The sequence below is a fragment of the Lepisosteus platostomus genome, chromosome 5 (assembly GCF_059453375.1).
Source record: "Lepisosteus platostomus isolate fLepPlt1 chromosome 5, fLepPlt1.hap1, whole genome shotgun sequence".
In the NCBI taxonomy this organism is placed as follows: domain Eukaryota; kingdom Metazoa; phylum Chordata; class Actinopteri; order Semionotiformes; family Lepisosteidae; genus Lepisosteus; species Lepisosteus platostomus.
The window spans coordinates 36,767,422-36,790,042 of NC_142615.1; the positions used below are offsets into that span (position 1 = coordinate 36,767,422).

At 46.7% G+C, this 22,621-nt stretch overlaps 7 non-coding genes across 7 annotated transcripts; 3 read left to right on the forward strand and 4 right to left on the reverse strand.

Moving 5' to 3' along the window:
• Positions 1-12,178: 12,178 nt before the first annotated feature.
• On the forward strand, positions 12,179-12,251 carry trnaf-gaa (transfer RNA phenylalanine (anticodon GAA)). Its single transcript has one exon. It is a non-coding gene; the product is annotated as a tRNA-Phe (tRNA).
• Positions 12,252-12,993: 742 nt separating this feature from the next.
• Positions 12,994-13,065, reverse strand: trnah-gug (transfer RNA histidin (anticodon GUG)). The gene has a single exon. It is a non-coding gene; the product is annotated as a tRNA-His (tRNA).
• Positions 13,066-13,759: 694 nt separating this feature from the next.
• trnav-cac (transfer RNA valine (anticodon CAC)) lies at positions 13,760-13,832 on the forward strand. Its single transcript has one exon. It is a non-coding gene; the product is annotated as a tRNA-Val (tRNA).
• Positions 13,833-14,453: 621 nt separating this feature from the next.
• Positions 14,454-14,525, reverse strand: trnad-guc (transfer RNA aspartic acid (anticodon GUC)). The gene has a single exon. It is a non-coding gene; the product is annotated as a tRNA-Asp (tRNA).
• Positions 14,526-18,961: 4,436 nt separating this feature from the next.
• trnag-acc (transfer RNA glycine (anticodon ACC)) lies at positions 18,962-19,034 on the reverse strand. Its single transcript has one exon. It is a non-coding gene; the product is annotated as a tRNA-Gly (tRNA).
• Positions 19,035-19,143: 109 nt separating this feature from the next.
• Positions 19,144-19,216, reverse strand: trnaf-gaa (transfer RNA phenylalanine (anticodon GAA)). The gene has a single exon. It is a non-coding gene; the product is annotated as a tRNA-Phe (tRNA).
• Positions 19,217-20,238: 1,022 nt separating this feature from the next.
• On the forward strand, positions 20,239-20,310 carry trnad-guc (transfer RNA aspartic acid (anticodon GUC)). Its single transcript has one exon. It is a non-coding gene; the product is annotated as a tRNA-Asp (tRNA).
• Positions 20,311-22,621: the final 2,311 nt, after the last annotated feature.

Sequence of the window (22,621 nt, forward strand, 5' to 3'; positions counted from 1 at the left end):
GAAACATAGATATCAAGTGGGTAAGTAGACAACCACGTTGCAATTGTTTTTTCTGTGTCTAACCCTTTTTTTTTCTCCACACCATGCCTGCCACTGTTCTCTCTTCGGTGCCTTTGGTTGATATTGAGCTCCGTCCCCCATGACAAGGGATCCTCCTGGATTTCTGAAGCAAGGAACCCAGCCTACAAAACTCAAGATCCTGTACTGCTCAACCCAGTGGATGGGACACACTCAACATTAACATCTAGTCTCACATAATATATGAAATAGAATTCACCGTGTCAATCTGCATGGTTGTGCATGTGAACTGTTTCTAGTAACTACTTGTCATACACAACCAGGACCTGGAGGGGAGGTCAACCATCAGGCCTTGGACCCCCAGAGATTTTTTTTCTCCTTTGGAGTTTTTTGTTTTTCTCTCCTTCGTGCCTGATGGTTACACAGTCACATCATCAAGACTGCATACCACACCTTCATTGTGATTACAGATATAGCTTATTTAAAATGTGAAATTAGGAAAAAACTAAACGAAACATGGGAAATAAAAAGAATGTAAAATCTAAAATTTTCAGATGTTGTGATGAAGCTTTTGACTCATGAATAGCACCCCCCTATCCCAGTGAATTACCTGTAGTGTTATCTTCAGAAACTCATTACAAAATAAAGAAAGGGGCCACAGCCACAGCAAGGTTGTATGAGGTTCGGGGGCCTGTCTGGTGTGTAAACACTTGGTTTCAGCAGTGGGGGTGCTGTATTTGAAATGCTATTGAGCCATGAAGACGACCCACCTGTCCCAGTGTATTACCTGTAGTGTAATCTTCAGAAAATCATAAAAAATTAAAGAAAGGGGCCACAGCCACAGTAAGGTTGTATGAGGTTCGGGGGCCTGTCTGGTGTGTAAAACACTTGGTTTCAGCAGTGTGGGTGCTGTATTTGAAATGCTATTGAGCCATGAAGACAACCCACCCATCCCACCTGTAGTGTTATCTTCAGAAAATCATAAAAAAATAAAGGTTCCATAACCCAAAACAAAGCTGGGAATAGTCAGATGACCTGCTTAGTGTGCAAAACACTTGCAGCATTGTGGGTGCTGTGGTTTAAATGCTATTGGTTTGTGAACAGAATACCCCTATCCCAGTGCATTGTGCCATATTAAATAAAAGCATGAGAAAAAGAGATTCAGAATGCAAAGCTGTGTCAGTGTTCTGTGTAAAAAATCGGTTTGAACATCATGGGAGCTGTTTTTAACAAGCTGCTGAGTAAAGAATATTTTAATCTTCCTGCTGTCAGTAGTATTTTCAATATAGTTGACCCTTACCTGAATGAAAACAGGGCGTAAAGGAAGGGTTTCAGAAATCAAACAAAGCTTTATTCCCGTGCTTACAGTCTGGGTAATGGAAGACTGCGCTGTTCTGCTTCCTATGGTCATATACGGGTTTTTCGCACGAAGCCGTATTGAACAGTATTTCTCGCGTTGTGAACGTGTGCACACAGCGGTCCCCCGGGTTCCAGTTCGTGCGTAATTACGCATCGATGAAAAACCGGAGGTTTAAAAAAAGATAATTAGCTCACTGATAGTTTGATGTAAAGAGTGTGGAAATATCCACAAGTCGTGGTCTTTAAAATGCATTTGGTTTGACGGCGTTCTGTGCTTCCATTGCGAAGATATGGACAAAAGAATATTCGTGCTTGGTCAAAAAAATGTCATAAAAACGAAAAAGTAAAGGCTGAGAAAGCATCCACAATGTATTTTATACACAAAACAAGCATTCTCGCAACTCTAAGAGGTTTCGTGAAAGCGCTACAAGCGTGCCAAAATCGTTTTCGAACTTCGAGCTAACTTTACCCCGGGGTAAAGTTAACAACGCGAGAAATACTGTTCAATACGGCTTCGTGCGAAAAACCTGTATATGACCATAGGAAGCAGAACAGCGCAGCCTCCCATTACCCAGACTGTAAGCACGGGAATAAAGCTTTGTTTGATTTCTGAAACCCTTCCTTTACGCCCTGTTTTCATTCAGGTAAGGGTCAACTATATTCACAATACTACTGACAGCAGGAAGATTAAAATATTCTTTTCTCAGCAGCTTATTAAAAACAGCTCCCATGATGTTCAAACCGATTTTTTACACAGAACACTGACACAGCTTTGTGTTCTGAATCTCTTTTTCTCTTGCTTTTATTTAATGTGGCACAATGCACTGGGATAGGGGTATTCTGTTCACAAACCAATAGCATTTAAACCACAGCACCCACAATGCTGCAGGTAAGTGTTTTGCACACTAAGCAGGTCATCTGACTATTCCCAGCTTTGTTTTGGGTTATGGAACCTTTATTTTTTTATGATTTTCTGAAGATAACACTACAGGTGGGATGGGTGGGTTGTCTTCATGGCTCAATAGCATTTCAAATACAGCACCCACACTGCTGAAACCAAGTGTTATACACACCAGACAGGCCCCCGAACCTCATACAACCTTACTGTGGCTGTGGCCCCTTTCTTTATTTTTTAATGAGTTTCTGAAGATAACACTACAGGTAATACACTGGGACGGGTGGGTCGTCTTCATGGCTCAATAGCATTTCAAATACAGCACCCACTCTGCTGAAACCAAGTGTTTTACACACCAGACAGGCCCCCAAACCTCATACAACCTTCCTGTGGCTGTGGCCCCTTTCTTTATTTTTTAATGAGTTTCTGAAGATAACACTACAGGTAATACACTGGGACGGGTGGGTCGTCTTCATGGCTCAATAGCATTTCAAATACAGCACCCACTCTGCTGAAACCAAGTGTTTTACACACCAGACAGGCCCCCGGACCTCGTACAACCTTGCTGTGGCTGTGGCCCCTTTCTTTAATTTTTTATGAGTTTCTGAAGATAACACTACAGGTAATACACTGGGACGGGTGGGTCGTCTTCATGGCTCAATAGCATTTCAAATACAGCACCCACTCTGCTGAAACCAAGTGTTTTACACATCAGACAGGCCCCCGGACCTCGTACAACCTTGCTGTGGCTGTGGCCCCTTTCTTTAATTTTTTATGAGTTTCTGAAGATAACACTACAGGTAATACACTGGGACGGGTGGGTCGTCTTCATGGCTCAATAGCATTTCAAATACAGCACCCACTCTGCTGAAACCAAGTGTTTTACACACCAGACAGGCTCCCTAACTTTATATAACCTTGCTGTGGCTGTGGCCCCTTTCTTTAATTTTTTATGATTTTTTGAAGATAACACTACAGGTAATACACTGGGATAGGTGGGTCGTCTTCATGGCTCAATTGCATTTCAAATACAACAGCCACACTGCTGAAACCAGGTGTTTTACACACCAGACAGCCCCCAGAACCTTATACAACCTTGCTGTGGTTGTGGCCCCTTTCTTTATTTTTTTATGAGTTTTTCAATATGGCACCATTAGACAGGCAGTACATGGGGATAGTACATCGTGCTCTTCACGAGTCAATAGCTCTTCAAGCACAACAGCCACAGTGCTGCAACCAGGTGTTTTACACACCAGACAGCTCCCCTAACCTTATACAACCTCGCTTTGAGTTGTTTAACATTTCTTTCAAATCACTTGGGTTCATCAATCATTTGATCATTTTTCAGCGTGGAATAAACCTATTACTTGTTCCTTGGAGATTACCATCTGCTGATAAGATATGATCGCTATATTGACCATATACAATTTCTTGCATAAGGAATTCATATTTTGCATACACCGATCCCCCCGGAGTCCCAAGTGATGTTGGTTTTGGAAAGCTAAAGGACAATGAGCTTCACGATACCAGGGGGACAGTGGGTGGTCAAGTCTCCCCTAAACAATGGATCTTGTCAGATTATGATGTCAGTGCATTTAATAAATGTTGTTGAACTCTCTTTAGCCCAAATACAGAGGAGCCCAGACCCAGAATGTTACACATACTGACAGAGAGTGATCTCATTATGTGTGTTTGGATTTTAACAACTATTTTTATTGTTTGCTAGAACCAAAACAATCTATGTTAGACATTTTCATCTTCAGCCAAAAATACAAACCTGTGTACGTAGTGTGGTGCAGGTTCTTGTCCCATCCTGCTCTTGGTCCAGGTTGGAGGGTTGCACCGATTCTGAATCTTGTTAGCTGGTATGGATGGGTTTGGGGGTGTTGATACCAGAGTGGTCCAGGAGGGGGATTCAGGTGTCTCAGGGGCATTCTTGTTTTTCTATGAGTTCAGGTTGATTCTGTTGGTTCTGTCATGAATCTCCCTCACGCAGGCAAGCGCTCCCGCATTCCCTCGAGCTCTCCCCATACCAAACGTGCACATGTCAATCAGTCCTCTACTTAAACCCTCATCTGTCCCCCGGTCATTGCTCACGATTGAGATTCTCTCCCGGAGCTTACCTACTAACTACGCATTTGCCTTACTATGACTTCTCCCCTGGACCTTGACCCCGCTTTTCCGACAACTGCTTTAGCCACTCGATTTTGTACCTTCGCCTGTTTTACGCTTTCTCGGATCCTGACCCCAGCCTGTCTCTTCATTTACGCCTCTGCCTACCGACGCAACTTCTACGCCTTCCCGGACTCGGGCCCCTGCCTGTTTACTCCGACTACGCCTGCGTCTCGCGCCAACCCTACCAAGGGCACCGCATTGGATCCCTATCCTCAGCAGTCAGCCCCTGCGTGACAGGTTCTGAGTGTCTTGGTTACATCCGTTTGTGTGTATAGATGAAAAAGCTATTGAAGAGCACCCCCACACCCCCCACCCATCTCGGTGGAAGTTGCCATGTTCAAAAAATCCTAAAAAGATAATTAAAGTTGCACACAACAAAGCATGACTGTGAAAGGTCAGGAGGCCTGCCTAGTGAGCACAACACTTGATTACAGTCAAAAAAAACATTAAAAAATAAAGAAATGTTCCACAACTCAAAGCGAGGTTGTATAAGGTTAGGGGAAATGTCTGGTGTAAAACACCTGGTTGCAGCACTGTGGCTGTTGTGCTTGAAGAGCTATTGACTCATGAATAGCACCCCCCAATCCCCATGTACCGCCTGTCTAATGGTGCCATATTGAAAAACTAAAATTCTTATTAAAAAAATAAATAAAGGGGCCACAACCACAGAAAGGTTGTATAAGGTTAGGGGACCTGTGTGGTGTGTAAAACACTTGGTTTCAGCAGTGTGGTTGTTGTATTTGAAATGCTATTGAGCCATGAAGACTACCCACCTATCGCACTGTGTTACCTGTAGTGTTATCTTCAGAAAATCATAAAAAAATAAAGAAAGGGGCCACAGCCACAGCAAGGTTGTACGAGGTTCTGGGGCCTGTCTGGTGTGTAAAACACTTGGTTTCAGCAGTGTGGGTGCTGTATTTGAAATGCTAATGAGCCATGAAGATGACCCACCTGTCCCAGTGTATTACCTGTAGTGTTATCTTCAGAAACTCATTACGAAATAAAGAAAGGAGCATCAGCCACAGTAAGGTTGTACGAGGTTCTGGGGCCTGTCTGGTGTGTAAAACACTTGGTTTCAGCAGTGTGGGTGCTGTATTTGAAATGCTATTGAGCCATGAAGATGACCCACCTGTCCCAGTGTATTACCTGTAGTGTTATATTCAGAAACTCATTACAAAATAAAGAAAGGAGCATCAGCCACAGTAAGGTTGTACGAGGTTCTGGGGCCTGTCTGGTGTGTAAAACACTTGGTTTCAGCAGTGTGGGTGCTGTATTTGAAATGCTATTGAGCCATGAAGACGACCCACCTATCCCAGTGTATTACCTGTAGTGTTATCATCAAAAAATCATAAAAAATTAAAGAAAGGGGCCACAGCCACAGCAAGGTTGTACGAGGTCCGGGGGCCTGTCTGGTGTGTAAAACACTTGGTTTCAGCAGTGTGGGTGCTGTATTTGAAATGCTATTGAGCCATGAAGACGACCCACCTATCCCAGTGTATTACCTGTAGTGTTATCTTCAAAAAATCATAAAAAATTAAAGAAAGGGGCCAAAGCCACAGCAAGGTTATATAAAGTTAGGGGGCCTGTCTGGTGTGTAAAACACTTGGTTTCAACAGTGTGGGTGCTGTATTTGAAATGCTATTGAGCCATGAAGATGACCCACCTATCCCAGTGTATTACCTGTAGTGTTATCTTCAGAAAATCCTAAAAAATATAAAGAAAGGTTCCACAACCCAAAACAAAGCTGGGAAAAGTCAGAAGACCTGCTTAGTGTGCAAAACACTTGCTGCATTGTGGGTGCTGTGGTTTAAATGCTATTGGTTTGTGAACAGAATACCCCTATCCCAGTGCATTGTGCCATATTAAATAAAAGCATGAGAAAAAGAGATTCAGAATGCAAAGCTGTGTCAGTGTTCTGTGTAAAAAATCGGTTTGAACATCATGGGAGCTGTTTTTAATAAGCTGCTGAGAAAAGAATATTTTAATCTTCTTGCTCTCAGTAGTATTGTGAATATAGTTGACCCTTACCTGAATGAAAACAGGGCGTAAAGGAAGGGTTTCAGAAATCAAACAAAGCTTTATTCCCGTGCTTACAGTCTGGGTAATGGGAGACTGCGCTGTTCTGCTTCCTATGGTCATATACGGGTTTTTCGCATGAAGCCGTATTGAACAGTATTTCTCGCGTTGTGAACGTGTGCACACAGCGGTCCCCCGGTTTCCAGTTCGTGCGTAATTACGCATCGATGAAAAACCGGAGGTTTAAAAAAAGATAATTAGCTCACTGATAGTTTGATGTAAAGGCTGTGGAAATATCCACAAGTCGTGGTCTTTAAAATGCATTTGGTTTGACGGCGTTCTGTGCTTCCATTGCGAAGATATGAACAAAAGAATATTCGTGCTTGGTCAAACAAATGTCATAAAATCGAAAAAGTAAAGGCTGAGAAAGCATCCACAATGTATTTTATACACAAAACAAGCATTCTCGCAACTCTAAGAGGTTTCGTGAAAGCGCTACAGGCGTGCCAAAATCGTTTTCGAACTTCGAGCTAACTTTACCCCGGGGTAAAGTTAGCTTGAAGTTCGAAAACGATTTTGGCACGCCTGTAGCGCTTTCACGAAATCTCTTAGAGTTACAAAAACACCTGCTTTGTGTATAAAATACATTGTGGATGATTTCTCAGCCTTTACTTTTTCGTTTTTATGACATTTTTTTGACCAAGCACGAATATGCTTTTGTCCATATCTCCGCAATGGAAGCACAGAACGCCTTCAAACCAAAAGCATTTTAAAGACCACGACTTGTGGATATTTCCACAGCCTTAACATCAATCTATCGGTGAGCTAATTATCTTTTTTTAAACCTCCGGATTTTCATCGATGCGTAATTACGCACGAACTGGAACCCGGGGGACCGCTGTGTGCACACGTTCACAAAGCGAGAAATACTGTTCAATACGGCTTCATGCGAAAAACCCGTATATGACCATAGGAAGCAGAACAGCGCGGTCTCCAATTAACCAGACTGTAAGCACGGGAATAAAGCTTTGTTTGATTTCTGAAACCCTTCCTTTACGTCCTGTTTTCATTCAGGTAAGGGTCAACTATATTGAAAATACTACTGACAGCAGGAAGATTAAAATATTCTTTACTCAGCAGCTTATTAAAAACAGCTCCCATGATGTTCAAACCGATTTTTTACACAGAACACTGACACAGCTTTGTGTTCTGAATCTCTTTTTCTCTTGCTTTTATTTAATGTGGCACAATGCACTGGGATAGGGGTATTCTGTTCACAAACCAATAGCATTTAAACCACAGCACCCACAATGCTGCAGGTAAGTGTTTTGCACACTAAGCAGGTCATCTGACTATTCCCAGCTTTGTTTTGGGTTATGGAACCTTTATTTTTTTATGATTTTCTGAAGATAACACTACAGGTGGGATGGGTGGGTTGTCTTCATGGCTCAATAGCATTTCAAATACAGCACCCACACTGCTGAAACCAAGTGTTTTACACACCAGACAGCCCCCAGAACCTTATACAACCTTGCTGTGGCTGTGGCCCCTTTCTTTAATTTTTTATGATTTTCTGAAGATTACACTACAGGTAATACACTGGGACAGATGGGTCGTCTTCATGGCTCAATAGCATTTCAAATACAGCACCCACTCTGCTGAAACCAAGTGTTTTACACACCAGACAGGCCCCCGAACCTCGTACAACCTTGCTGTGGCTGTGGCCCCTTTCTTTATTTTGTAATGATTTTCTGAAGATAGCACTACAGGTAATACACTGGGACAGGTGGGTCGTCTTCATGGCTCAATAGCATTTCAAATACAGCACCCACACTGCTGAAACCAAGTGTTTTACACACCAGACAGCCCCCAGAACCTTATACAACCTTGCTGTGGTTGTGGCCCCTTTCTTTATTTTTTTATGAGTTTTTCAATATGGCACCATTAGACAGGCGGTACATGGGGATAGTACATCGTGCTCTTCACGAGTCAATAGCTCTTCAAGCACAACAGCCACAGTGCTGCAACCAGGTGTTTTACACCAGACATTTCCCCTAACCTTATACAACCTCGCTTTGAGTTGTTTAACATTTCTTTCAAATCACTTGGGTTCATCAATCATTTGATCATTTTTCAGCGTGGAATAAACCTATTACTTGTTCCTTGGAGATTACCATCTGCTGATAAGATATGATCGCTATATTGACCATATACAATTTCTTGCATAAGGAATTCATATTTTGCATACACCGATCCCCCCGGAGTCCCAAGTGATTCTGGTTTTGGAAAGCTAAAGGACAATGAGCTTCACGATACCAGGGGGACAGTGGGTTGTCAAGTCTCCCCTAAACAATGGATCTTGTCAGATTATGATGTCAGTGCATTTAATAAATGTTGTTGAACTCTCTTTAGCCCAAATACAGAGGAGCCCAGACCCAGAATGTTACACATACTGACAGAGAGTGATCTCATTATGTGTGTTTGGATTTTAACAACTATTTTTATTGTTTGCTAGAACCAAAACAATCTATGTTAGACATTTTCATCTTCAGCCAAAAATACAAACTTGTGTACGTAGTGTGGTGCAGATTCTTGTCCCATCCTGCTCTTGGTCCAGGTTGGAGGGTTGCACCGATTCTGAATCTTGTAAGCTGGTATGGATGGGTTTGGGGGTGTTGATACCAGAGTGGTCCAGGAGGGGGATTCAGGTGTCTCGGGGGCATTCTTGTTTTTCTATGAGTTCAGGTTGATTCTGTTGGTTCTGTCATGAATCTCCCTCACGCAGGCAAGCGCTCCCGCATTCCCTCGAGCTCTCCCCATACCAAACGTGCACATGTCAATCAGTCCTCTACTTAAACCCTCATCTGTCCCCCGGTCATTGCTCACGATTTAGATTCTCTCCCGGAGCTTACCTACTAACTACGCCTTTGCCTTACTATGACTTCTCCCCTGGACCTCGACCCCGCTTTTCCGACAACTGCTTTAGCCACTCGATTTTGTACCTTCGCCTGTTTTACGCTTTCTCGGATCCTGATCCCAGCCTGTCTCTTCATTTACGCCTCTGCCTACCGACGCAACTTCTACGCCTTCCCGGACTCCGACCCCTGCCAGTCCCTCGACTACGCCTTCGCCTGTCGATTCTGTGCCTACGCCTGTACTACGCCTTCCCGGACTCGGGCCCCTGCCTGTTTACTCCGACTACGCCTGCGTCTCGCGCCAACCCTACCAAGGGCACCGCATTGGATCCCTATCCTCAGCAGTCAGCCCCTGCGTGACAGGTTCTGAGTGTATTGGTTACATCCGTTTGTGTGTATAGATGAAAAAGCTATTGAAGAGCACCCCCACACCCCCCACCCGTCTCGGTGGAAGTTGCCATGTTCAAAAAATCCTAAAAAGATAATTAAAGTTGCACACAACAAAGCATGACTGTGAAAGGTCAGGAGGCCTGCCTAGTGAGCACAACACTTGATTACAGTCAAAAAAACAATTAAAAAATAAATAAATGTTCCACAACTCAAAGCGAGGTTGTATAAGGTTAGGGGAAATGTCTGGTGTAAAACACCTGGTTGCAGCACTGTGGCTGTTGTGCTTGAAGAGCTATTGACTCATGAATAGCACCCCCCAATCCCCATGTACCGCCTGTCTAATGGTGCCATATTGAAAAACTAAAATTCTTATTCAAAAAATAAAGAAAGGGGCCACAACCACAGGAAGGTTGTATAAGGTTCTGGGGGCTGTCTGGTGTGTAAAACACTTGGTTTCAGCAGTGTGGGTGCTGTATTTGAAATGCTATTGAGCCATGAAGACGACCCACCTATCCCAGTGTATTACCTGTAGTGTTATCTTCAGAAAATCCTAAAAAATATAAAGAAAGGTTCCACAACCCAAAACAAAGCTGGGAAAAGTCAGAGGACCTGCTTAGTGTGCAAAACACTTGCAGCATTGTGGGTGCTGTGGTTTAAATGCTATTGGTTTGTGAACAGAATACCCCTATCCCAGTGCATTGTGCCATATTAAATAAAAGCATGAGAAAAAGAGATTCAGAATGCAAAGCTGTGTCAGTGTTCTGTGTAAAAAATCGGTTTGAACATCATGGGAGCTGTTTTTAATAAGCTGCTGAGTAAAGAATATTTTAATCTTCCTGCTGTCAGTAGTATTTTCAATATAGTTGACCCTTACCTGAATGAAAACAGGGCGTAAAGGGAAGGGTTTCAGAAATCAAACAAAGCTTTATTCCCGTGCTTACAGTCTGGGTAATGGGAGACTGCGCTATTCTGCTTCCTATGGTCATATACGGGTTTTTCGCACGAAGCCGTATTGAACAGTATTTCTCGCGTTGTGAACGTGTGCACACAGCGGTCCCCCGGGTTCCAGTTCGTGCGTAATTACGCATCGATGAAAAACCGGAGGTTTAAAAAAAGATAATTAGCTCACTGATAGTTTGATGTAAAGAGTGTGGAAATATCCACAAGTCGTGGTCTTTAAAATGCATTTGGTTTGACGGCGTTCTGTGCTTCCATTGCGAAGATATGGACAAAAGAATATTCGTGCTTGGTCAAAAAAATGTCATAAAAACGAAAAAGTAAAGGCTGAGAAAGCATCCACAATGTATTTTATACACAAAACAAGCATTCTCGCAATTCTAAGAGGTTTCGTGAAAGCGCTACAGGCGTGCCAAAATCGTTTTCGAACTTCGAGCTAACTTTACCCCGGTGGCACCGTGTCCCGACCCAGCATGCTGGAAGCCGACGCGTGCTGTGATCCCTTTACGGAGCAGAAATGACAACCGAGGAGCCGAGAGATCATGTCAGCATTTCGCGTCTGAACGGAAAACACAAACGACCAACTCGGAATGACTTGCCTTTGACGCTTTTCAAAGTGTTCTTTGTGCACGACGACTGCGCCGCCTAGCAGATACAAAGGGGTTGTACAACTTTGAACTAGCAAATGGAAGAGGGCTAAGCCCCCTCTCTTTTAGCCCAGGTTCGATCTGTCTCCCAGAATCACCAGGGCGCACACACACACACACCCGTGCCGTTGAAGTGCTCTGCTTCATTTCTAAGTGCAACTCAACATTCACTCCTACCCCGAGTGCAGAAAAGACAGCATCCACAGCAACAACAGCTCAGGTCTCTGCACAGGAGCTAAGCTGCCCTCATCTCCTCTGCTCTGCGGCTCCTGCGGAGTGGAGTCCTGCCTGGAGCCGTGTTTGCAGGCGGCGGCTCCCCGCGCCCTGTCTGGGCGTTGTGTCCAAGAGCTCCTGGGAGGAAGAGCGAGCCCTCCCACTCGGGGGCTTTTCCACGGTCTGTGTGAGGAGGGGCGGGTGTGTCCAGTAGCTTATCGAGCGGAAGCCTGGGGCGGCGGAGAGCTGTGATCGTGCAGACCTTGAGGTGTCACCTCTTTGTCTGCTTTCCCGCCCCCCTTCCGCCCAAGCTCTGCTCCAAAGTAGCCCGGCAACCCCTCACACCTGCACGTGTCACAACCTAAGGTGCGGTCATGAGACACCCATGGGGTGTCGTTCTGTTCTTGCTAATTGTTTCCTGCCCGTCGCAGGCAGGAGTCCATGCGAGGAAGATGCGCTGGACAGAGCTCAGAGGGCGCAGGTGGGTGGCTTTCCTTCTGAGTGACGTTCCTGCAACACTCTCCCGCTACTCTTGGTGCGCTCATGCCACAACACAGGAAGGCTGGAGCAGGTGGCTGTGGGCTTTGCGCACTGCCGAAATAGCTCAGTTGGGAGAGCGTTAGACTGAAGATCTAAAGGTCCCTGGTTCGATCCCGGGTTTCGGCATTTTGTTTCATCGCGCCCTTTGTTCCTCTCTCCAGCGCCACCTGCCTAAAGTGACGCGTCCCTTTCTCAGCCCGAAACGCAAGCGAGACACCAGCAGCAGTCCCTACAGGTTTCCGTAGTGTAGCGGCTATCACGTTCGCCTAACACGCGAAAGGTCCTCGGTTCGAAACCTCGTTTTGCACGCTCCTGTACTTCACAGAGGTCTTGAGCGACCGGTCATTTGTTCCCAATGTATTTCCGGTGCCTTCGTGCACTCTTGTACCAAACGCACGTTCCTTCTGTACGCGGAGCCGATCATTTGCAATTGGGCTGTGCCGACAGACCAGGACGAGCTCTGTCGGCTCAAAAGGAGCGCAGGACCTGCAAGAACAACAGAAAGATTAGCATCCAGCGGGGGCCTCTTAGTGAGCCCAAGAGCTCATCAAGAATCGGCTCCAGCAACAGGGCTGGGCGCATTGTTCCATTCTCCGCCCACTCTCGGTGTAAACAAGTCCCTCCTGGTCTCTGCTTGAAATGCACTTTCCTGCGTTTGCTTTGGTGTAACTGGCTTCCCCTGCATGGGCGAATGTGAAGAAGATCCTTAGTAAGTCATTGAAGAAAACCGAGAAGAGGTCGGAGTGGCCTCTGTCGTTCATCAACGATCCAGTCAGGCAGTACTCCTCTGTAAAGCGCCGTTCGTTCACGTCGATTGGCTTTTTTTTGCCTTCATTCGTGCGAGTAGTAAAAGCAGACGCCCCTATTCTGCCGTGACCCGGATTCGAACCGGGGTTGTTGCGGCCACAACGCAAAGTACTGACCACTATACGATCACAGCGAGTTACCGAGACACACGCGGCAGGGCGGAAAGGGCTGTGCTCTCTTCGTGTGACATAATTCGGAAAAGTCCTGACGTTGCATTTCAACTGAGCCCCAGTATACATCGACCCTTCGACACTCTGAGTGACAACTCTCTTGCGTGTTTTCTCATATTTATGTAGTTTGCTTGCATGATTCCGGGAACAGCATGGTTGTTCGCTGCCATATAGTCTAGCGGTTAGGGTTCCCGGTTTTCACCCAGGCGGTTCGACTCGGTTTTGCCTCCTGCTTTCCAAAAGATCAGCACCGTGTACGAAAGAACAGCATTAAAACTACTCGAACGTGCAAAACGTGCGAGAAGAGGGGGCGCTTGTTTCCAACCGAAACTTCTCGCGTGTGAGACGAGCTGATCATCGCTGTGGGAGGGTTACTCTGGTAGACAGGGCTGACCTTCGGCAATAGGATTTATAGTCTCCAAGATGATATTTGCACTTTCTGGAGAGGCGATTTTCTCCACTTCAGTAGCCCGATTTCGTCGATTGCGTGGAGAGGGCTGTAGAATGTGGCGCAGCCTTTCCTGCTCCGTCCATGACAGGCGTGCTGGTCTCTGGAGAGAGAGCACGGTCCATCAGCGCACTCCAATAAAGGCACTGGAAGCAGCTGAATCGCATTGGCGAAGCTCAGGGCTGGGCCGCTGGGCACGTCTTACCACCGTTTCCGTAGTGTAGTGGTTATCACGTTCGCCTCACACGCGAAAGGTCCCCGGTTCGAAACCGGGCGGAAACAGACGTCTTTTGTCGCCAGGCACAAAAGGGGATTGGGGATTCGCCTAGCGCTGTGATCGAACAGACCCACTGGACCCACCTCTTAGTGTGGCGGGATCTGCACAGTGCATGTCACAGCGCATCCTGCTTTCACTTCAAGGCGCGTCCTGATGCACCCCAGTCTCCCGCGTGACAGGTGGGGACAGGTGACAGGTCCTATACTAACGAGGAAGACATCGCTCTCTCCGACCCCCGGCATCGTGTCCCGACCCACCTTGCTGGAAGCCGACGCGTGCTGTGATTCCTTTACGGAGCAGAAATGACAACCGAGGAGCCGAGAGATCATTTCAGCATTTCGCGTCTGAACGGAAAACACAAACGACCAACTCGGAATGACTTGCCTTTGACGCTTCTCAAAGCATTCTTTGTGCATCGAACAGACCCACTCACCTCTTAGTGTGGCGGGATCTGCACAGTGCATGTCGCAGCGCTTCCTGCTTTCACTTCAATGTGCTTCCTGATGTCGAGTCGACTGCCGTGCGGAGGCTCTGAAAGCGAGAGCAATGAAAAGGTGCACGACGCTGTGAAAGAAAACAGAGAAGTGAAAGGCAGTCATTTCTCTAAGGAGGTGAAAGAAAAGCTACTCCCCGTCGGGGAATCGAACCCCGGTCTCCCGCGTGACAGGCGGGGATACTTGCCACTATACTAACGAGGAATACATCGCTCTCTCCAACCCCCGGCATCGTGTCCCGACCCAGCATGCTGGAAGCCGACGCGTGCTGTGATCCCTTTACGGAGCAGAAATGACAACCGTGGAGCCGAGAGATCATGTCAGCATTTCGCGTCTGAACGGAAAACACAAACGACCAACTCGGAATGACTTGCCTTTGACGCTTTTCAAAGTGTTCTTTGTGCACGACGACTGCGCCGCCTAGCAGATACAAAGGGGTTGTACAACTTTGAACTAGCAAATGGAAGAGGGCTTAGCCCCCTCTCTTTTAGCCCAGTGGGCATTGATTCGTCGAATATACGTATATTTACGGCGAAATTACGTCTATACGTATATATACGTCGCCTAGACGTATAATCAACGTCGAATTGCAACCGTAAAATCGACGACATGAATAAACGCATATATAACGTCGAAAACACATCTAACACAGTGCCTGAGGCTTTTTATTGTAAATTACGAAGTAAATTATTTTGGCAGTAATTAATTTACACGTGTATAATACATATAGTAAATATAATAAATTAATTACTGCCAAAATAATTTACTTCATGCACTGTGCAGAGTGCCGTATACTCCTAGTTGCGGCACACACGATACATACAGTAAAAAGCCTCAGGCACTGTGTTAGATGTGTTTTCGACGTTATATATGCGTTTATTCATGTCGTCGATTTTACGGTTGCAATTCGACGTTGATTATACGTCGAGGCGATGTATATATACGTATAGACGTAATTTCGCCGTAAATATACGTATATTCGACGAATCAATGCCCACAGCTTGGCATACAAGGGTTTTGCTGAGGGGGTCTTGCCACCTGCCTGAAAAAAAAACAGTAAAATGTTTGAGTGCCTATAGAGTTTCTATTTTTATTTTCTTGACAAAAGTTGATACCATTTCCTGGACACCCCGTCCCCCATCAGTGCGCGGTGCCCGGGGAAAAATCTGTAGGGGGGCGTCTGAAATTCTGAGGGGGGAGTGATATTTCGGTTGAAACGGAGCTGTACGGTGCAGCTACCCAAATGAAATCTCGCAGCTATGCCATTGATTAGTGCTTCATGATAGAAGATAACGACTAGCAATCTGGTATTTGCGATGAAGTTCAGTTTCACATTTTTCGTCACTCTCACGGTTTGTATTGCCTGGAGCGAAAAGTACCATAAGCGTTCATTTTTGCAGCTACATGGACGTTCTGAATCGTTAATAAAAAAATGTTGTAAAACCAACAGAAAGCACAGACTGCTATAACTAGTCCTAGTTATATAACGATTTTAAGTATAATGATAAACTACTGCAAGGAATCGGTCTACCTGAGCAAACAGGATCGTAATGTTGACACTCAATAACGACACTGATATGTGCAGTTCCTGGACGGATAGCCCTCCTGCCCATCAAACAGACTGAATGACTGTTCGTGTCATTTAGTGTTGTCTGACCGTTGACAAAGTACAACTATTTTTAGGGCACAAATTAAGTTAGGTAAATCTTTTTGCCCAAAACTGAAGGGGCGACATTCCCCCCTCCCCCCGTGTTGCCAGGCCTGTCCCCATCCTATTCCATAATGTCATTATATATAATACCATACAACAGTGACCGATCCTTACTAACTGCATGCGTTAAAATTGCACATCAGCTCATAGCAGGGGGCACATAGCCGCGATGTATTATCAATGTTAAATTTCAACCATAATATCGACAACATTGATAAACGCATACGAAAATATCGAACCCAGCATATTTTCCGGTTATATACCACAATGCATTGCTAGTATTCGTTGGTCACCATTTTGGACACGTTTTTCAAATGTAGAAGTATATCAGCAAATATCTCAGCAATCCTTTTTTGACGAGTAAGTATGAACAATAATAATACTATCTGAATACATACAGATCTTTCTTAATATTATTTTGATTAAAATAGTACGTGAATAAGCAAAAAAATGGCACATAAAATAGTGTGAATGGGGAAGATGACACAAAATCGTTTTGCCGTTTCTCTTATTCTTATTCTATGTTGTCCTTTCAAACTTTAGGTACTCTGTAATTAGGACAGACTTTATTGCTCAACTGCTATGATGCAAGCCAAATTTTATACATTTATTTCAGCTTTGAGCTTAGTAAACCGTTCATTTTTTAGATTATACTAAAGAAGATATTAATCATCATTTATTTGGGAAGTAATATTATATAATTTTCTCCTAGCTGCGGTGCTGAAGTCCCACCCTACATCAACAGAAAAAGAAATAAAGGAGCACGCAATGTGTTACTTGAAGAATGCATATGCAAGGCAGGGGGCCAGGAGATCTGGACTCTGAAAATAATAGGTTTTTGGTTCTAACTGTTAGGACAATTAGACAGGGTTTGCAAATAGTGGACAAAAATCGTCTTAACTTCCATTGTAATATTTTTTTTTCTTGGAAATATAGAAGTTGTACATTTTAAAATGTATATTTGAATCAAAATGTGGTTTTGAGTTAGTGTGTTAATGTAATTAGTTTTGTGTTTGTCATTACTATACTGTATATTGCCATGTTACCAGAATTTGTAGCTGAAGTTTAAGACTAGTTGTGTTTTTTATGATTATTGCCCATATGTTGATTGTTGATTGATTGTATACAATGTATAATTTGAAATACGTATGTTTCAGGTGTGAATGTGTATTTTAAGAATAAATTTCTAAACCTAATCATTGGCTTGGTTTACTTGTTTCTACACCTATAAAATCTATCTTTGATGTATAATAGACCTCTACCCATATACGTATAATAGACCTCTAATGTTATCCGTATAATAGACGTCTAACCATATACGTATAATAGACGTCTAAAGTTATACGTATAATAGACCTCTAAACATATACGTATAATATTCCTCTAAAGTTATCCGTATAATAGACCTCTAAAGTTATCCGGAACTCCAACCATATATGTATAATAGTCCTCTAAATGTATCCGTATAATAGAACTCCAACCATTTATGTATAATGAACGTCTAAACATAGACGTATAATTGACGTATAACTTTAGACGTATATTAGAATTTCATTCTAGACGAATTGTAGACCACATTTAGACGTCTAAGGTATACGTTTAATAGACGTATATTATACGTCTTTTGCCCACCGGGGGAGGGCTCTCACTTCCTCCCAGGAGCTCTTGGACACGACGCACAGACAGGGCGTGGGGAGCCGCCGCCTGCAAACACGGCTCCAGGCAGGACTCCGTTCCGCAGGAGCTGCAGAGCAGAGGAGATGAGGGCAGCTTAGCTCCTGTGCAGAGACCTGAGCTGTTGTTGCTGTGGATGCTGTCTTTTCTGCACTCGGGGTAGGAGTGAATGTTGAGTTGCCCTTAGAAATGAAGCAGAGCACTTCAACGCCACGGGTGTGTGTGTGTGTGTGCGCGCCCTGGTGATTCTGGGAGACAGATCGAACCTGGGCTAAAAGAGAGGGGGCTTAGCCCTCTTCCATTTGCTAGTTCAAAGTTGTACAACCCATTTGTATCTGCTAGGCGGCGCAGTCGTCGTGCACAAAACGCTTTGAAAAGCGTCAAAGGCAAGTCATTCCGAGTTGGTCGTTTGTGTTTTCCGTTCAGACGCGAAATGCTGAAATGATCTCTCGGCTCCTCGGTTGTCATTTCTGCTCCGTAAAGGGATCACAGCACGCGTCGGCTTCCAGCATGCTGGGTCGGGACACAATGCCGGGGGTTGGAGAGAGCGATGTCTTCCTCGTTAGTATAGTGGCAAGTATCCCCGCCTGTCACACGGGAGACCGGGGTTTGATTCCCTGATGGGGAGTAGCTTTTCTTTCACCTCCTTAGAGAAAGGACTGCCTTTCACTTCTCTGTTTTCTTTCACAGCGTCGTGCACCTTTTCATTGCTCTCGCTTTCAGAGCCTCCGCACGGCACACGACTTGACATCAGGAAGCACATTGAAGTGAAAGCAGGAAGCGCTGTGACATGCACTGTGCAGATCCCGCCACACTAAGAGGTGAGTGGGTCTGTTCGAAGAAGGATCTTCTTCACATTCGCCCATGCAGGGGAAGCCAGTTACACCAAAGCAAACGCAGGAAAGTGCATTTCAAGCAGAGACCAGGAGGGACTTGTTTACACCGAGAGTGGGCGGAGAATGGAACAATGCGCCTAGCCCTGTTGCTGGAGCCGATTCTTGATGAGCTCTTGGGCTCACTAAGAAGCCCCCGCTGGATGCTAATCTTTCTGTTGTTCTTGCAGGTCCTGCGCTGCTTTTGAGCCGACAGAGCTCGTCCTGGTCTGTCGGCACAGCCCAATTGCAAATGATCGGCTCCGCGTACAGAAGGAACGTGCGTTTGGTACAAGAGTGCACGAAGGCACCGGAAATACATTGGGAACAAATGACCGGTCGCTCAAGACCTCTGTGAAGTACAGGAGCGTGCAAAACGAGGCTGTTTCCGCCCGGTCTCGAACCGGGGACCTTTCGCGGGGTATGCGAACGTGATAGCCGCTACACTACGGAAACCTGCAGGGACCGCTGCTGGTGTCTCGCTTGCGTTTCGGGCTGAGAAAGGGACGCGTCACTTTAGGCAGGTGGCGCTGGAGAGAGGAACAAAGGGCGCGATGAAACAAAATGCCGAAACCCGGAATCGAACCAGGGACCTTTAGATCTTCAGTCTAACGCTCTCCCAACTGAGCTATTTCGGCGGTGCGCAAAGCCCACAGCCACCTGCTCCAGCCTTCTTGTGTTGTGGCATGAGCGCACCAAGAGTAGCGGGAGAGTGTTGCAGGAACGTCACTCAGAAGGAAAGCCACCCAGCTGCGCCCTCTGAGCTCTGTCCAGCGCATCTTCCTCGCATGGACTCCTGCCTGCGACGGGCAGGAAACAATTAGCAAGAACAGAACGACACCCCATGGGTGTCTCATGACCGCACCTTAGGTTGTGACACGTGCAGGTGTGAGGGGTTGCCGGGCTACTTTGGAGCAGAGCTTGGGCGGAGGGGGGGCGGGAAAGCAGACAAAGAGGTGACACCTCAAGGTCTGCACGATCACAGCTCTCCGCCGCCCCAGGCTTCCGCTCGATAAGCTACTGGACACACCCGCCCCTCCTCACACAGACTGTGGAAAAGCCCCCGAGTGGGAGGGCTCTCTCTTCCTCCCAGGAGCTCTTGGACACGACGCACAGACAGGGCGCGGGGAGCCGCCGCCTGCAAACACGGCTCCAGGCAGGACTCCACTCCGCAGGAGCCGCAGAGCAGAGGAGATGAGGGCAGCTTAGCTCCTGTGCAGAGACCTGAGCTGTTGTTGCTGTGGATGCTGTCTTTTCTGCACTCGGGGTAGGAGTGAATGTTGAGTTGCCCTTAGAAATGAAGCAGAGCACTTCAACGGCACGGGTGTGTGTGTGTGCGCCCTGGTGATTCTGGGAGACAGATCGAACCTGGGCTAAAAGAGAGGGGGCTTAGCCCTCTTCCATTTGCTAGTTCAAAGTTGTACAACCCATTTGTATCTGCTAGGCGGCGCAGTCGTCGTGCACAAAGAACGCTTTGAAAAGCGTCAAAGGCAAGTCATTCCGAGTTGGTCGTTTGTGTTTTCCGTTCAGACGCGAAATGCTGAAATGATCTCTCGGCTCCTCGGTTGTCATTTCTGCTCCGTAAAGGGATCACAGCACGCGTCGGCTTCCAGCACGCTGGGTCGGGACACGATGCCGGGGGTCGGAGAGAGCGATGTCTTCCTCGTTAGTATAGTGGCAAGTATCCCCGCCTGTCACGCGGGAGACCGGGGTTCGATTCCCCGACGAGGAGTAGCTTTTCTTTCACCTCCTTAGAGAAATGACTGCCTTTCACTTCTCTGTTTTCTTTCACAGCGTCGTGCACCTTTTCATTGCTCTCGCTTTCAGAGCCTCCGCACGGCACACGACTCGACATCAGGAAGCATATTGAAGTGAAAGCAGGAAGCGCTGCGACATGCACTGTGCAGATCCCGCCACAATAAGAGGTGAGTGGGTCTGTTCGATGCACAAAGAACGCTTTGAGAAGCGTCAAAGGCAAGTCATTCCGAGTTGGTCGTTTGTGTTTTCCGTTCAGACGCGAAATGCTGAAATGATCTCTCGGCTCCTCGGTTGTCATTTCTGCTCCGTAAAGGAATCACAGCACGCGTCGGCTTCCAGCACGGGACACGATGCCGGGGGTCGGAGAGAGCGATGTCTTCCTCATTAGTATAGGACCTGTCACCTGTCCCCACCTGTCACGCGGGAGACTGGGGTACATCAGGACGCGCCTTGAAGTGAAAGCAGGATGCGCTGTGACATGCACTGTGCAGATCCCGCCACACTAAGAGGTGGGTCCAGTGGGTCTGTTCGATCACAGCGCTAGGCGAATCCCCAATCCCCTTTTGTGCCTGGCGACAAAAGATGTCTGTTTCCGCCCGGTTTCGAACTGGGGACCTTTCGCGTGTGAGGCGAACGTGATAACCACTACACTACGGAAACGGTGGTAAGATGTGCCCAGCGGCCCAGCGCTGAGCTTCGCCAATGCGATTCAGCTGCTTCCAGTGCCTTTATTGGAGTGCGCTGATGGACCGTGCTCTCTCTCCAGAGACCAGCACGCCTGTCATGGACGGAGCAGGAAAGGCGGCGCCACATTCTACAGCCCTCTCCACACAATCGACGAAATCGGGCTACTGAAGTGGAGAAAATCGCCTCTCCAGAAAGTGCAAATATCATCTTGGAGACTATAAATCCTATTGCCGAAGGTCAGCCCTGTCTACCAGAGTAACCCTCCCACAGCGATGATCCGCTCGTCTCACGCGAGAAGTTTCGGTTGGAAACAAGCACCCCCTCTTCTCGCACGTTTTGCACGTTCGAGTAGTTTTAATGCGGCTCTTTCGTACACGGTGCTGATCTTTTGGAAAGCAGGAGGCAAAACCGAGTCGAACCGCCTGGGTGAAAACCAGGAACCCTAACCGCTAGACTATATGGCAGCGAACAACCATGCTGTTCCCGGCATCATGCAAGCAAACTACATAAATATGAGAAAACACGCAAGAGAGCTGTCACTCAGAGTGTCGAAGGGTCGATGTATACTGGGGCTCAGTTGAAATGCAACGTCAGGACTTTTCCGAATTATGTCACACGAGGAGAGCACAGCCCTTTCCGCCCTGCCGCGCGTGTTTCGGTAACTCGCTGTGATCGCATAGTGGTCAGTACTTTGCGTTGTGGCGGCAACAACCCCGGTTCGAATCCGGGTCACGGCAGAATAGGGGCGTCTGCTTTTACTACTCGCACGAATGAAGGCAAAAAAAAGCCAATCGATGTGAACGAACGGCGCTTTACAGAGGAGTACTGCCTGACTGGATCGTTGATGAACGACAGAGGCCACTCCGACCTCTTCTCGGTTTTCTTCAATGACTTACTAAGGATCTTCTTCACATTCGCCCATGCAGGGGAAGCCAGTTACACCAAAGCAAACGCAGGAAAGTGCATTTCAAGCAGAGACCAGGAGGGACTTGTTTACACCGAGAGTGGGCGGAGAATGGAACAATGCGCCCAGCCCTGTTGCTGGAGCCGATTCTTGATGAGCTCTTGGGCTCACTAAGAGGCCCCCGCTGGATGCTAATCTTTCTGTTGTTCTTGCAGGTCCTGCGCTGCTTTTGAGCCGACAGAGCTCGTCCTGGTCTGTCGGCACAGCCCAATTGCAAATGATCGGCTCCGCGTACAGAAGGAACGTGCGTTTGGTACAAGAGTGCACGAAGGCACCGGAAATACATTGGGAACAAATGACCGGTCGCTCAAGGAAACCTGCAGGGACCGCTGCTGGTGTCTCGCTTGCGTTTCGGGCTGAGAAAGGGACGCGTCACTTTAGGCAGGGGGCGCTGGAGAGAGGAACAAAGGGCGCGATGAAACAAAATGCCGAAACCCGGGATCTTTAGATCTTCAGTCTAACGCTCTCCCAACTGAGCTATTTCGGCGGTGCGCAAAGCCCACAGCCACCTGCTCCAGCCTTGCTGTGTTGTGGCGTGAGCGCACCAAGAGTAGCGGGAGAGTGTTGCAGGAACGTCACTCAGAAGGAAAGCCACCCAGCTGCGCCCTCTGAGCTCTGTCCAGCGCATCTTCCT